We start from the raw sequence: 16981 nt of genomic DNA, 5'->3' as shown, positions 1-16981 counted from the left end.
ACCATAAATACTAGATCACATGTCTGTTGCTACCCCAAACAAAAACTAAGAGGAAGGATTAGTTTAATTCTATTGGCTATCACCTTGGATAATATCTTGAATATAATGTTGCAATGGAAAATTGAATGAAAGCCACTAAGATCATTCATTTTACCTTTGATTCAAGCTATCTATGGAATGAGAATAAATATTGAGAAAAGAAAACATCACAAGTGCATAAAAGAAATAACGTAGAGACAAAAATAATATGAAAAGAGATAAATTATTTTTATTTAATGATAAATATGTAATAAGACTACATCATGAGAAACTTCATGGCTTTTACAATGGGAAAGGAGCATATTTATATTATTTATGATGTCTTTTCACCTAGAGTCATGCACTTTTTTTATATGTAAAATAACATGGATAAATACCACAGGTTACAAAAAACCATGGATGAATACCATAAATAATTATGGTAAAAACTAACGAATGGTCCTCTATAGTAAAATCTAGTTGTGTGATTAGTTTTTTTTATTTTGTTTTCTTCCTCCTTTCAAATACCATGGGTGGATAACATGGTTTAACCAAAACTGGCTTGTAAACCATCAACAATAGTAAACAATTATTAATCATGGATTCGTAATGATTCATTGACATCCACCTATATCAATCCTCCCCCTTAGGAAGTAATGTTCTTGATTGCATCAAGTTCCCTCATCACCCCGCTTAAAACCCTCTATCGGGATTATTTACCTCCTCAGAACCTTCGTTAAACCTTTTTATAAAGCCTTCCATTAGTTCTTCCCTATCAGGACTAAAACCACTTCACAACCCTTTATAAAACCCATAATACTCATGGGCATATCCTCTCCCTCTCAAACCTTGGTTGATATATATATTTATCGCATAAATGCTTTATCAGCTCTTTTCTTCATAAAACCCATTAACAAAGAAAAATGCTCCCAAACATACCTTTTTCCACCCTTCCTATGGATTCTGCATGGATTCCGAGGCTATACCTCCATTGCAATCACCATTGACTCTTCATGGGTTGTATATGCCTCATCATCCCTTTTCTTCCGATCCGTGACTATCGAAACACATGTATTGGCCCTTTTACCTTAAAACCCTGAAAAGGGATCTACAAAGGAAAATCCCGCCAGAATGCATAAGCCAGAACTCAAATCCATTATACCTGCGACTATGAATATCGTCGGGTCTGGGTCCATCAATACTTCTAACAGTGCTGCGACCTCCAATCATCGGATACCTCCGATCTCTGAACCTGGCGATATACAATGGCCGATTTACTCACGACCTTCGATCAGGTTCACGATCCGACGGTCGACGATTAATCGCCCGATTGCAATCGCTGAACCATTGCGCTCAACTCCTCCATTTAAAAGCTCCGACCAGACTTTGGTTTACGGACCCGATATGGATATAGGCCATTCCCTATAAAGTTTCAAGTCTGGATTTTCATTTCAACTGTGTTTTTAACCGTTTCTTAGTGTAATTGGGTTTTCCCGTTGTTTCTTCAATATTGTTAGACTTACACTTTTCACAAGTTTCCTCTGTCTGCTTTGAAGCGACTCAGCTACTATTATAACGATAAGGACCTGATTATACATTAACACTGCAATTCATGATTTAAAGCATAAAAACAGAGAAGAATTGCCTGATCCGTTCCACAAGAAAACATGCAAAAGTAAGCGAAGGATTTCAATAAAATGACACATTCACACACACTAAATCATTTTACTCAATACAATAAGTTTACAGAGTCTCGGCCCTCTGCTCAGTTACAAAATTAAAAGTCTCTATTCAATCTGGAAATCCTTGCTCCCTTTTTCTCGATTCAAACCTATCTAACCAATAGATCCTTCTTCACGCTAACCTATCCAACCTCAATGTATGCCAAAAGATCACATTTTATACAAGAATGGATTCATGAACCAATTCTGGTTCAGAACCAAAAATCTCTCACTCTCTCCTAAAAAGTCTCCTCAAACCCACTCTTTTCTAAACCAAAGATAAATCAAGCTTTTAAAATTCCTCATATCCTATTCAAGCCAAATAAATCTAACTGTTTGGCCTGATCTCCACACAGGGAGGATCAATCAGCCACATATACTATTTTTCTCATATTTGATAATAAATAAACACTCTCACACATTTAAACAGATAAAATTAACTAAACTCTTGTCTTCCAACCCCTTGTTAGTCACAACATGTGATCATGCTATCACATTGCTGACTAGGCCTAAATGCTCCTGCATCAGACTCCCAAAGTTGAAAGTTTCCATGACCTCCTGGTCATGTGTTCCTTCTGCTGTCTATCCAGTATCCCAAACTTTACTTTGTATCTGGTCATCACTTCCATCATGCTGCTGATTCATTTCTTTTGCCACTATCGCTTCTATTATTCCAGGATTCCAAATCTTATGTTTTTTTTGTCCTCTGTTCTTGCTTATACGAATTCTTGTGGTTAATTTATCCTTCTTTCTGTCCCTTTTCTCATCTGATTTTATCTTCCATAATTTGTCAACTTCCTCTTTACAATTTGTTCCCAACTGAACTCTAATGACATCTGCCTGTTGTACATTTCTTTCCACCATAGAAATTATGAAATTTCTGTCCAATTCTTCTTCATCTTTGCCATTTACAAACTTTTGTTTGTACTCTACAGCCTCTCTTTCATTATCATTAAAGATAATCCTCTCCTCTGTGTTATCAGGTTCATTTAATAACATTTCCAGAAAAATACAATTCCCTTTATATTCAATAAGCATGTCATTTGTATATGACTCTTCCTTCCTGTATAAGACAGATTCTCCATCACAATTGTCAAATTTAAAATAACTATGGGTTTCAGTCTTCATATGTAATTCTGTCATCAAATCTTTATATTGTCATACAAATGTTATGAAACTGTCATTATTTCTCTTTCCAATGCTTTCCTCTGCACTATACAGTATTTCTTGTTCTATCACGAGATTATCATCCAATAATTCAATAGCTAGGATTTCTTGGAACATATCATTATGAAGTATCTTTTTATCCTCTATACTTAGACCATTGCAACAAAATGATGTTGTTTTATCTTTTCCTACAACAGAAGAAAAATTCTGGTTTTCTAAAGCTTCTTCATGGTTTATAGATTCATAAAAATGATCTACTTTCAAATCAAAAAATTCTTGAACTTCTGTATTTGTCAACATCATCTTATATTCCTTCATATTTCCCATAATAATTTCATTTTGATTCTCCACTGAAGATATTGCATTCTGGTTGTCATCACAAACTTTCATTTGCTTATCTTCAGCATATTTAATCATGACAATCTCCCTGTCAATACCATCTTTCTCAAAATTATTAAATATATGCTCAAAATATCTTTTTGTTTTAGCCATCTCTTCTAGTAATCTCACTTCTTCATCAACATGCATAAGCACATTGTCTAATTGTTGTCCATCACCTATCAAACCTAAAAACATACACAACAAGTCAGTTTCAAAGTTACAAGGCTCTTCATTTGAAGCCTCAGTGATCAGCTCCTCATGCTTCTCTGAACTATTCTGATAGTTCACTAAGTTTTTGAGAAATTTTTCCTCAACATCTCTGATTTCTTCCTCCTTAAAGAAAACTTTTGGGACTGCAACTTCTTGACTATGCTTGGCAACTTCATCAAAAGTTTGTAGAATACCTTCCCATTCTACACAATCTCTTCCAACACTTAGTTTGTCCAAATAAGATAACAATGCCTCCTCCTCTTCTCTGATAAGACTTTGATCTTTTAAATATTTCCTTGGCTTAACTTCTTCAGCTAAGTTCTCTGTGTCAGCTTTCCTTCTCTTCATTCCACAAATCTGCGATGCATTTGTTTCCTTACCTATTTCCATTTCCCATTAATCTTCTATCCATGCTAAAATTACTTCAAATATGATCCAATAAGTTTTCACTAAGAGAAGACACAACCATTTAGTTATACCTTTTAATTTCTTCCACTAGTTGAAGTCTTGAAAGTCCTTATCCATCTCCTCTTGTGTTTGTCTTTCCTCTTCCTCCTTCACTCTTTTATACACAGGTTCAAATTCATTAAGCTGCATACCTGCAATTTTACATTCACAAAAATAACTAATCCCAAAAATATGAGATCCTCTTGTCTGTGAGGATGCCATCAGTACATTCTTCTCATTCTAATTTGCATAAATCAGTTATTCTTTACTATCATCACTGTCTCCTTCCCCAAGGAGAGATCCTTTCTCTGGTTCACAGATGTATTCTATTCCATCATTCTTAACTATTTGAAGTATTAATTTCTCAGCAAACTATTCCATGACAGGCCATTTAACTCTTATTCCCAATAAAATCCTTGTTTCCATTTTTCTCTAATCCCTTTCAATACCAGCTTCTCCAAATGACTGAGTTCTGCCTTCATCTCAGCCAAGTCTGTGTCCCTTTCTTCTTTACTCATTCCTTTGAGTCTAATTGCTTCAACATCCCTTTCCCTCTGTCTATGACTTTCCTCTATACCCCTGTCATGCTTATTAATAATCAATTCCTTTCCTACCTCTAGTGAACTTTCCTTCTTCACTAGTGAGCTGCAGCTAACCTTTTCCATTTCACCTGTAACAAGTCTCCCTCATGCCTCACCAAACTTTCCTGAGTTTAGCCTTTTGGCATATATTGGTTCTTGCCTTGAACCTTTCACTGACTAACAATTCTACCCAGCACTCCTCTTGCTGGAATTGTTATCTCCTCTTGAATACTCCTTGCTTTAGGATATGCATCTCCAATTGCTCACTTCCTTCTTTCCTTTCGTAAATTCATTTACTGTTGGGTACTATTACCTTTTCTCATCTAAGATCTCTTCTTGCTCTATCCTCTTTACATAGCTCCTATGCTATCATGCTGGTACACTTCATTCCACCTTTCAGCAATTCCACTGCTTCTATTGACCTGCACAATATTATCTCAAGATACATCAAAGTATCTTTCAAACCTACAATATTTCCTTCAAATATGTCTTAAAACTAATTTCCATTCCATCAGTCAAAGGATTCATTTGTTCACTATTTCATTTAGTCTTTCCATTCAAAAGACTCCATACAGCCAACAACTATTTCTCATTCTACTTTTCGTAATAGACTCTTCAGCTTTCAAGATCAATTAAGATTAGATTTGAGTTTCAATTATATTTGCCAATTTATGACAGACACTATCAATTCCTTCTGATAACCTGTTTGTAAGCAAATCCTATTTTGCCTCTACAATTTCCAAAACTCATTTCCTGTAGTGGTTCTTCTTTCAGTCCTATTAAACCCAATCTCTGTTTTTTTTCAATCATCAATATCATTGCCTTAAACAATACTTCAAGCAATCCTCAATCATTCTCAGTTTTCACAAAACTCTTCAAATCATTTAAATGACTTCAATACCATAGAAAACCACTCTTCTATTCCACTTTAGCTTCTAAATCTTTCATCTCAATCAAATCAAACATGCAATCAACTTACCCAGAAATTTCATTTTCCTAAAAGGAAAACATCTTCACCTTTGAAATTTCAGTCCCTTGTCATTCTTCAGACATTCAAACAAATCTCTGTAAATTTATCAAATTTAAACATTCTTACCAGGTCTTCTTCATAAGTTCACTAGTTCCCCATTCTGATCTCAGTGTTCTTTGTAGTCTAATCCCCATCTGCATCAAATTCTTTTCAGTGCAAATATACATATGCTGAGGCTACAATTCAATTTCCAAACCATTCTTTACAGAGCGTTGAGCTAGCTCTAATACCAAAATGAAGTAGGGTTACCCTTGCACATACCCGCAGTATGCCTATAAATGCTCTCACTTAATAATCCTAGGTATTTGACTCCCTAAGGAGTCAAATCTTTAGCTATCAATGGTTAAGGCCTTATATAACAGTTCCTTGTTATCGGAACTCAATCACCCCACTTAAAACCCTCTATCGGGACTATTTACCTCCTCAGAACCTTCAATAAACCTTTTTATAAAGCCTTCCATTAGTTCTTCTCTATCGGGACTAAAACCACCTCACAACCCTTTATAAAACCCATAATACTCATGTATATAACCTCTCCCTTTCAAACCTTGGTTAATATATATATTTATCGCATAAATGCTTTATCGGCGCTTTTCTTCATAAAACCCATTAACAAAGAAAAATTCTCCCAAACATACCTTTTTCCGCCCTTCCATACAGCTTCTGCATGGATTCCGAGGCTATACCTCCATCGCAATCGCCATCTGCTCTTTATGGGTCATATATGCCTCATCATCCCTTTTCTTCCGATTTGCGACTATTGGAACACATGTATTGGCCCTTTTACCTTAAAACCATGAAAAAGGATTTACAAAGGAAAATCCCACCGGAATGCATAAGCTGTAACTCAAATCCATTATACCCGCGACTATGAATATCTTCACCTCTGGGTCCATCAATACTTCTAACAGTGCTACGACCTCCGATCTTCGAACCCACCGATATGCGATGGCCGATTTAATCATGACCATCGATCAGGTTCATGATCCAACAATCGACGATTAATCACCCGATCTAAATCACTGAACCATTGCGCTCAACTCGTCCGTTTAAAAGCTCCGACCCAACTTTGGTTTACGGACCCGATATGGATATAGGCCATTCCTTATAACGTTTCAAGTCCAGATTTTCATTCCAACTGTGTTTTTCACCGTTTCTTAGCGTAATTGGGTTTTCTCGTTGTTTCTTCAATATTGTTAGACTTACACTTTTCATAGGTTTCCTCTGTCTGCTTTGAAGCGGCTCAGCTACTATTATAATGATAACGACCTTATTATATGTTAATGTTGCAATTCATGATTTAAAGCATAAAAACATAGAAGAATTTCCTGATCCGTTCCGCAAGCAAAGATGCAAAAGTAAGCGAAGGATTTCAATAAAAGGACACATTCATGCACACTAAATCATTTTATTCAATACAATAAGTTTACAGAGTCTCGGCCCTCTGCTCAGTTATAACAATAAAAGACTCTATTCAATCTGGAAATCCTTGCTCCCTTTTTCTCGATTCAAACCTATCTAACCAATCTATCCTTCTTCACGCTAACCTATCCAACCCTGATTTATGCCAAAAGATCACATTTTATACAAGAATGGATTCATGAACCAATTCTAGTTCAGAACCAAAAATCTCTCACTCTCTCCTAAAAAGTCTCCTCAAACCCACTCTTTTCTAAACTAATGCTAAATCAAGATTTTAAAATTCCTCATATCCTATTCAAGCCAAATAAATCTAACTGTTTGGCCTGATCTCCACACAGGGAGGATCAATCAGCCACATATACCCTTTTCCTCATATTTGATAATAAATAAACACTCTCACACATTTAAATAGATAAAATTAACTAAACTCTTGTCTTCCAACCCCTTGTTAGTCACAACATGTGATCATGCTATCACATTGCTGACTAGGCCTGAATGCTCCTACATTAGACTCCCAAAGTTGACATTTTCCATGACCTCTTAGTCATGTGTTCCTTCTATTGTCCATCCAGTATCCCAAACTTTACTTTGTATCTGGTCATCACTTCCATCATGCTACTGATTCATTTCTTTTGCCACTATCGCTTCTATTATTCCGGGATTCCAAATCTTATGTTGTTGTTGTCCTCTGTTCTTGCTGATACGAATTCCTGTGGTTAATTTCTCCTTCTTGCTGTCCCTTTTCTCATCTAATTTTATCTTCCACAATTTCTCAACTTCCTCTTTATAATTTGTTCCCAACTGAACTCTACTAACATCTGCCTGTTGTACATTTCTTTCCACCATAGAAATTATGAAATTTATGTCCAATTATTCTTCATATTTACCATTTACAAACTGTTGTTTGTACTCTACAACCTCTCTTTCATTATCATTAAAGATAATCCTTTCCTTTGTGTTCTCAGGTTCATTTAATAACCTTTCCAGAAAAATACAATTCCCTTTATATTCAATAAGCATGTCATTTGTATATGACTCTTCCTTCCTGTATAAGACAGATTCTCCATCACAATTGTCAGATTTAAAATAACTATGGGTTTCATAGGTAATTATGTCATCAAATCTTTATACTGTCCTACAAATGTTATGAAAATGTCATTATTTCTCTTTCCAATGCTTTCCTCTACACTATACAATATTTCTTGTTCTATCACGAGATTATCATCCAATGATTCAATAGCTAGGATTTCTTGGAACATATCATTATGAAGTATCTTTTTATCCTCTATACTTAGACCATTGCAACAAAATAATGTTGTTTTATCTTTTCCTACAACAGAAGAAAAATTCTGGTTTTCTAAAGCTTCTTCATGGTTTACAGATTCATAAAAATGATATACTTTCAAATCAAAAAGTTCCTGAACTTCTGTATCTGTCAACATCATCTTATATTCTTTCATATTTCCCATAATACTTTCATTTTGATTCTCCACTGAAGATATTGCATTTTGGTTATCATCACAAACTTTCATTTGCTTATCTTCAGCTTCTTTAATCATGACAATTTCCCTATCAATACCATCTTTCTCAAAATTATTAAATATATGCTCAAAATATCTTTTTGTTTTAGCCATCTCTTCTAGTAATCTCACTTCTTCATCAACATCCATAAGCACATTGTCCAATTGTTATTCATCACCTATCAAACCTGAAAACATACACAATAAGTCGGTTTCAAAATTACAAGGCTCTTCATTTGAAGCCTCAGTGATCAGCTCCTCATGCTTCTCTGAACTATTCTGATAGTTCACTAAGTTTTTGAGAAATTATTCCTCAACATCTCTGATTTCTTCCTCCTTAAATAAAACTTATGGGACTGCAACTTCTTGACTATGCTTGGTAACTTCATCATAAGTTTGTAGAATACCTTCTTATTCTACACAATCTCTTCCAACACTCAGTTTGTCCAAATAAGATAACAATGCCTCCTCCTCTTCTCTGATAAGACTTTGATCTTTTAAAAATTTCCTTGGCTTAACTTCTTCAGCTAAGTTCTCTGTGTCAGCTTTCCTTCTCTTCATTCCACAAATCTGCAATGCATTTGTTTCCTTACCTATTTCCATTTCCCATTAATCTTCTATCCATGCTAAAATTACTTCAAATATGATCCAATAAGTTTTCACTAAGAGAAGACACAACCATTTAGTTATACCTTTTAATTTCTTCCACTAGTTGAAGTCTTGAAAGTCCTTATCCATCTCCTCTTGTGTTTGTCTTTCCTCTTCCTCCTTCACTCTTTTATACACAGGTTCAAATTCATTAAGCTGCATACCTGCGATTTTACATTCACAAAAAATAATTAATCCCAAAAATATGATATCCTCTTGTCTGTGAGGATGCCACCAATACATTCCTCTCATTCTAATCTGCATAGATCAGTTCTTCTTTACTGTCATCACTGTCTCCTTCCCTAAGGAGAGATCCTTTCTCTGGTTCACAGATGTATTCTATTCCTTCATTCTCAACTGTTTGAAGTATTAATTTCTCAGCAAACAATTCTCTAACAGGCCATTTAACTCTTCTTCCCACATAAAATCCTTGTTTCCATTTTTCTCTAATCCCTTTCAATACTAGCTTCTCCAAATGAATGAGTTCTGCCTTCATCTCAGCCAACTCTATGTCCCTTTCTTCTTTACTCATTCCTTTGAGTCCAACTGCTTCAACACTCCTTTCCCTCTGTCTGTGACTTTCCTCTGTACCCCTATCATGACTATCAATAGTCAATTCCTTTCCTACCTCTGGTGAACTTTCCTTGTTCACTAGTGAGTTGCAACTAACCTTTTCCATTTCACCTGTAACAAGTCTCCTTCATGCCTCACCAAACTTTCCTGAGTTTAGCCTTTTGGCATCTATTGGTTCTTTCCTCGAACCTTTCATTGACTAACAATTCTACCCAGCACTCCTCTTGCTGGAATTGTTATCTCCTCTTGAATACTCCTTGCTTTAGGCTCTGCATCTCCAATTGCTCACTTCCTTCTTTCCTTTAGTAAATTCATTTACTGTTGGGTACTGTCACCTTTACTCATCTGAGAGTTCTTCTTGCTCTATCTTCTTTACATAGCTCCTATGCTATGATGCTGGTACACTTCATTCCACCTTTCAGCAATTCCACTGCTTCTATTGACCTACACAATCTTATCTCAAGATACATCAAAGTATCTTTCAAACCTGCAATATTTCCTTCAAAGATGTCTTAAAACTAATTCCCATTCCATCAGTCAAAGGATTCATCTGTTCACTATTTCATTTAGACTTTCCATTCAAAAGACTCCATACAACCAACAACTATTTCCCATTCTACTTTTCATAATAGACTCTTCAACTTTCATGATCAATTAAATTAGAACTTAGTTTCAATTATATTTGCAAATCTATGACAGACACTATAAATTCTTTCTGTTAACCTATTTGTAAGCAAATCCTGTTTTGCCTCTACAATTTTCAAAACTCATTTCCTGTAGTGGTTCTTCTTTCAGTCCTATTAAACCCAATCTATGTTTTTTTCAATCATCAATATCATTACCTTAAACAATACTTCAAGCAATCCTCAATCATTCTCAGTTTTCACAAAACTCTTCAAATCATTTAAATGACTTCAAGACCATAGAAAACCACTCTTCTATTCCTCTTTAGCTTCTAAATCTTTCATCTCAATCAAATCAAGCATGCAATCAACTTACCCATAAATTTCATTTTCCTGAAAGGAAAACATCTTCACCTTTGAAATTTCAGTCCCTTGTTATTCTTCAGACATTCAAACAGATCTCTGCAAATTTATCAAATTTAAACATTCTTACCAGGCCTTCTTCAGAAGTTCACTGCTTCCCCATTCTGATCTCAGTGTTATTTGTAGTCTGATCCCCATCTGCATCAAATTCTCTTCAGTGCAAATATACATATGCTAAGGCTACAATACAATTTCCAAACCATTATTTACAGATCATTGAGCTAGCTCTAATACCAAAATGATGCAGGGTTGCCCCTGCACATACCCACAGTATGCCTATAAATGCTCTCACTCAATAGTCCCAGGTATTTGACTCCCTAAGGAGTCAAATATTTATCTATCAGTGGTTAAGACCTTATATAACAATTCCTTGTTACCGGAACTCAATCAACCCACTTAAAACCCTCTATCGGGACTATTTACCTCCTCAGAACCTTCGTTAAACCTTTTTATAAAGCCTTCCATTAGTTCTTCCCTATCGGGACTAAAACCACTTCACAACCCTTTATAAAACACGTAATACTCATGTATATAACCTCTCCCTTTCAAACCTTGGTTAATATATATATTTATCGCATAAGTGCTTTATTGACACTTTTCTTCATAAAACCCATTAACAAAGAAAAATGCTCCCAAACATACCTTTTTCTTCCCTTCCGTACGGCTTCTGCATGGATTCCAAGGCTATACCTCCATCGCAATTGCCATCGGCTCTTCATGGGTCATATATGCCTCATCATCCCTTTTCTTTTGATCTACAACTATTGGAACACATGTATTGGCCCTTTTACCTTAAAACCCCGAAAAGGGATTTACAAAGGAAAATCCCACCAAAGTGCATAAGCCAGAACTCAAATCCATTATACCCGAGACTATGAATATCGTCGAGTCCGCGTCCATCAATACTTCTAATAGTGTTGCGATCTCCGATCTCTGACCCGTCGATATGCGATGGCCGATTTAATCGCGACCGTCGATTAGGTTCACGATCCGACAATTGACGATTAATCACCCGATCGCAATCGCTGAACCATTGCGCTCAACTCCTTCGTTTAAAAACTCCGACCTGACTTTGGTTTACGGACCCGATATGGATGTAGGCCATTCCCTATAACGTTTCAAGTCTGGATTTTCATTTCATATGTGTTTTTCACCGTTTCTTAGCGTAATTGGGTTTTCCCGTTGTTTCTTTAATATTGTTAGACTTACACTTTTCACAGGTTTCATCTGTCTGCTTTGAAGCGACTCAGCTACTATTATAACGATAAGGACCTGATTATACGTTAACACTGCAATTCATGATTTAAAGCATAAAAACAGAGAAGAATTGTCTGATCTGTTCTGCAAGAAAACATGCAAAGTGTTATCACTGAAAATTCTCTTGCCAAAAATTTTTAGCCTAGCTTAAAGACAGGGTGTTTTCGCAGCGCATGAATCCTTTAGCAGTTTCGCAGCGCAACCTGTTTTAGTGATTTCGTAGCATGCTACGAAATGGGGGATTTGTTCGAATCCATAGTAGCTGTCATGCAAAATAGTTCTGGGGCGGATACATTTTACAGGTGGCATGTTCTCAAGAAGTCATCATCAATGCTTGTCATTAAGTTTGGTCAGTGTGAGTTTCTTAGAAAGGGTGCAATAATTGGTTCATTGATGGATGCATGACCAATGCCTATCATACAGCCATTTGGGCAGCAATCTTTGTTCAATAGATATGTGGACAGCTATTACAATGATGCTAATGGATCTGTTGGTTCTTCATATCATACAAAGACACTTAAACTCATCCCAGCATGCAGAGGCATAATTTTGTACCTATGGAACCATCATGGACAAAGAATATTAACCTCAATGTACTTATTTTCTATGTTTTGGTTTATAATGATGCGCATACATGAACCAATTGCTTCTGCTTGTTTCAGTCCAGGAAATGATGATATTTTGTATGCAGCATATGCAAACACAGTTACTTGCTTGGATGTGCGCATGGCACCTTCCAGTGGACAAGTGCAAAAGTACACATTCAATACAGAGGACATAAATCAGATTACTATGAACTTTAAGTCATCTTTTCTTGCGGCTGCAGATGACAGTGGAGAAGTAAAGATTATTGACATTCGTCAACATTGCCTTTACAAAACACTCAGATCCGTACACACAAATATTTGCAGCTCTGTGCAGTTTCATCCTTGGCGGCCATGGGAAGTTATATCTGGGGGATTAGATTCAAAAATTGTAGCATGGGACTTTTCAAGAGGAAGTCAACAAATGGTTATAGACGCTGCAGTTCTCACCACAGAAAATGCAGAAAATGCCTCGAGTACAAATCAAATTTGTAATCCTCCTTTTGTTCATGCTTTGGCGGTTCCAGAGGAAAATATGGATGGAAAAAAAAAACTAGGTTGTTGCTGCAGCAAGAGGTGATGGCACCATTGAAATTATTGATCTCAGATTTGAGTCATACGTGACAAGAGCAAAAAGTAAGCAGTCATCACGTGCTAGAAAAGGATTTCAGTCCAAATCATCAAAAAATACAAATGTAAATGAGAACATTGCAAGTGGGGAAATTACAAAGGGAATGAACGTATTCAGAGCCTAGCAGATAAGAATGCCAGAGCCAATGGCAGCATGCGAAATTAAAGGAGATATCTCAACTCTCTCTTTTCAAAAAAGACTTGAAGTCAAAATTGTTGGGCCGGTGGAGATTTCTTTCCGCGGTGGGTGAAACCGATTATTGGCAGGTGGCAAATTCATGGAATAGCATTTATGTCTTGGGCGCAAGTGTTTGATGAAGTGCCAGAGAGAGATTTAGTTCATTGTCTTCGTGGCTTAGCTCCACAAGAGTTCTTTTTCCACGCAGACGGGTGGCAGAGAAGGTTTTGTCAATAGCATTAACAATGAGCGATGCATTATCATGATCTTGAAACCTGTCAAGAAGAAGAAGATCATGAGAGATATCAAAATATTGCAGAACCTTTATGGAGATCCAAATATTGTGAAGCTGCTTGATATAGTTCGGGACCAGCAATTTAAAACTCTTAGCGTGATTTTTGAATATGTAAACAACACAGATTTCAAAGTCCTTTGTCCGACATTATCGGATTATGATATTCGATACTATATTTATGAGCTTTTAAAGGCTTTGGATTACTGTCTCTCACAGGGAATCATGCATCGTGATGTTAAGTCACACAATGTCATGATAGACCATGAGCAGAGGAAACTGCGTCTCATAGATTGGGGCCTTGCAGAATTTTATCATCCTGGCAAGGAGTATAATGTTCGGGTTGCATCAAGGGTTTCACAGTCAACAAGATATGTGTGCAGGGTCTCATGAAAGGATCCCATTGTTGTACAAGAAAGTCCAGTTAATGATGTATCAATGCCGAGAGATGTTTCAAGACGGGTTTTACCTTCTGTAGGGGCATTCACTGTCCAGTGTGCAAGGTGCTTCAAGTGGAGGTTAATTCCAACCAAGGAGCAATACGAAGCTATATGACAATACATTCTGGAAGATCCTTGGGTGTGTGAAAATGCTTATCCTTGGCGTCCAGATGCATCATGTGATGATCCAGCTGATATTTCTCAAGATAAGAGCAGACTTTGGGCAATTGACAAGCCAAATATTTCTCAGCTTCCCCCTGGATGGGAAAGATTGCTTGTCATTAGAGGTGAAGGTGCATCCAAGTTTGCTGATGTGTACTATGTTACTCCATCAGGGAAGAAGTTACGTTCAAATGGCAGAGGTTGAAAGGTTTCTGATAGAAAATCCAGAATATTTAGAGGCAGGAATAAATCTTTCACAGTTCTCCTATCAAATTCCTAAGCCACTTCATGAAGGCTATGTGAGAAAGCGCTCAGCTAGTGCTACATCTGGGGCTGATGTGGGTCCAACGAAGAAAATGAAAAGCATTAGCCTTATAATTACATGTGCGTAAGTACTCTGGCCTCTTTCGGCTAGAAAATTTGATTCATGTATTTGTTGCCCTTGAAAGCATTTGATGCTTTTGTAATCTGTGAACATGGACGCCACTAGAGATTGGCATATGCATACAAAAGAAATATGGCAACAACAACTATTCAATGTTGTGAGGAGTTTAGAGGAAGATTGTGTTTTTTAAATCACACAGCAGTTTCGTAGCGCGCTACGAAACTGCTGTAGGTGATGTTTTCAATGCAGAATAAACAGTTTGACCGGGAAAGTTAGAAGAGGAACACCTGTACATCAATACAGCCTACAGCTCATCTGGAGACATGGTGTTTGGTAGCAGCGTTCCATACTTTGAGTTATTAAAGAGTTGGGAACATGCTGCTACATTTTCGGAGGATGGTAGGAGACAGGGACCTTAAAAATAGGTGTTTTGATCCTGTTAATAAATGATCCATCAACGCTTACAGATATCCAAAGTCAGCGTTCTTTGCATCTGTAGCTCAATCATCTTGAGCCTAACCAACAAAAGACAGCTGTCAAAGATCAAGAAAGGAATCAGGCATACGAGGAGATGAAGTTAGAGTTTTAGTGTGATTAGGACTCTTTGTAATTACAGCTCAATACTTTATGTATTTAATGAGTTTGTTTAAAAATAGATAAGGGTAGTTAATGATAGGTCATCGAGCTCCCCTCATGCTAGAGGAGGAGACTCAAAGTAGTTTAGTTTGTTTTCCTATATATAATGAAAACTCTGATGTAATAAAGGTTGGAGATTTATGAAAAAACAGAGTTTTTATATTGGCTAATGTAAAAGACTTTTGACAGTAATAGAAAGATTACTTTTTCTTCCCAAGATTCATCTTGTGTTCAAAGGCTCAGAATATATATGGTTTTGTCTTTATCCTTTCTGTTTTACATCTCAATAGACATGCAATCACTCTGAATTCACCTAGTGCTCAGACTTCCTGTGTATGTTTATGAGTTGAGGTTCTTTTTGAGAAATGTTCTGAGTGTTTAAACATTATATGCCTTGGCTTCCATGATTGAGTAGTTAATAGTTTACTGCAGAGGTGTTTGACTCCATGAGCCCAATGGAAGAGGTGTTATTCTGTTGTTCCAACCGGCTTATTTTCATGTACTGTTTGAAGAGTTAGCCATCTTTTCTTGTTATTAATCCATATCAAAAATCTGTGAGAGAGCCCTCTCTGACTAAGGAGGCTAAGCCTTAGTCTAAAGCCTGGTTTGAAATAGTTGCATGAGATCTTGCTAAGTAGCAGCCCTTAGTACACGATTTTGTGATAACATTTTGGTGCGTCTGCCGGGAGCCTGATGATTACTCATTCCCGAAGTTTTAAGATTGAATTTCTGAAGGTAGCAGGAGTTCAAAGTGGTTTTCGAGGCTGCAAACCTACCTTGGCGACTCCATTGTTGAAGAATTCAAAGTTCATACATTCATGGTGATTCCACTGGAGTTATGAAGGACCCAGAAGCTGCCATTCTTAGTTCAAGGTATGCATGCATAGATTTCTCAGGAATTCATGGTTTCCCAAATCATTTTCCCAAGGATGCATATTTTCTAAGGAATGGTCCCAAATTCAACGGAGAAGATTTGAGTTTAACCTTGAAGCATATATCAGATTTTTGTGAATTTTTAGAGCTTCTTAGAGTTAAACATGAGGATGTTTGTATAAGGTTATTCTATGATTCACTTCAAGGGAAATGCAAACAGTGGGTTGAATGCTTTCCTGCCAAATCCATTAAGTCATTTCAAGACCTTTGGCTCATGTTTTTGGAGGAATGGATAGATAGGTCAGAGTTGGTGGCAAACTCTCCTTCGGTTCAAGGTTTCAAACAATGGAATGATGATCATAGTAAAGAAGAAACAAATGAATCTTTTTCTTTGTCCTTATCCTCATATCTAAAATCCTTTGACTGCAAGGCAGAGGATAGGATGAGATTTTTGGATGAATTTGCTGAGGACCTTGAAAAAGAAATTGAAGGTTTAGAAGGACAAATTCAGGCATACAGTTTTCATGATCATGATCATTATTCTCAGAAGTTTTCTATGGCAGAACGCAAGGAGACAATGCTGGTTCCTTTCTCTTTCACGATTGAGGAACTGAACACTGTGGTTGAAGATCAGTTTGCACAGCTGGAAAGTTACAAGGAAAAACAAGCTGATCATGTATTCTGGGATCCTGTGGCTGATTACATGGAAGAGTTTTACTCTCCAGTATTTCAGTTTTTCAAAGAAGATCAGAGACAATTTCAGTGGCAGCGGTCATCACA

General features: G+C 36.6%; 2 pseudogenes; both read left to right on the top strand.

Moving 5' to 3' along the window:
* The first annotated feature begins 12645 nt into the window (after positions 1-12645).
* Positions 12646-13360, top strand: LOC149146806 (uncharacterized; annotated as a pseudogene).
* Positions 13361-13675: 315 nt separating this feature from the next.
* LOC149146805 (casein kinase II subunit alpha pseudogene) lies at positions 13676-14098 on the top strand (annotated as a pseudogene).
* Positions 14099-16981: the final 2883 nt, after the last annotated feature.

Source organism: Pinus tabuliformis, chromosome X (genome assembly GCF_031772625.1).
Source record: "Pinus tabuliformis cultivar Carrire ecotype Pingquan chromosome X, CPIR1, whole genome shotgun sequence".
NCBI lineage: Eukaryota > Viridiplantae > Streptophyta > Pinopsida > Pinales > Pinaceae > Pinus > Pinus tabuliformis.
Note: the sequence above shows the minus strand (reverse complement) of the source record. Positions and strands in the feature narration are given on the sequence as shown.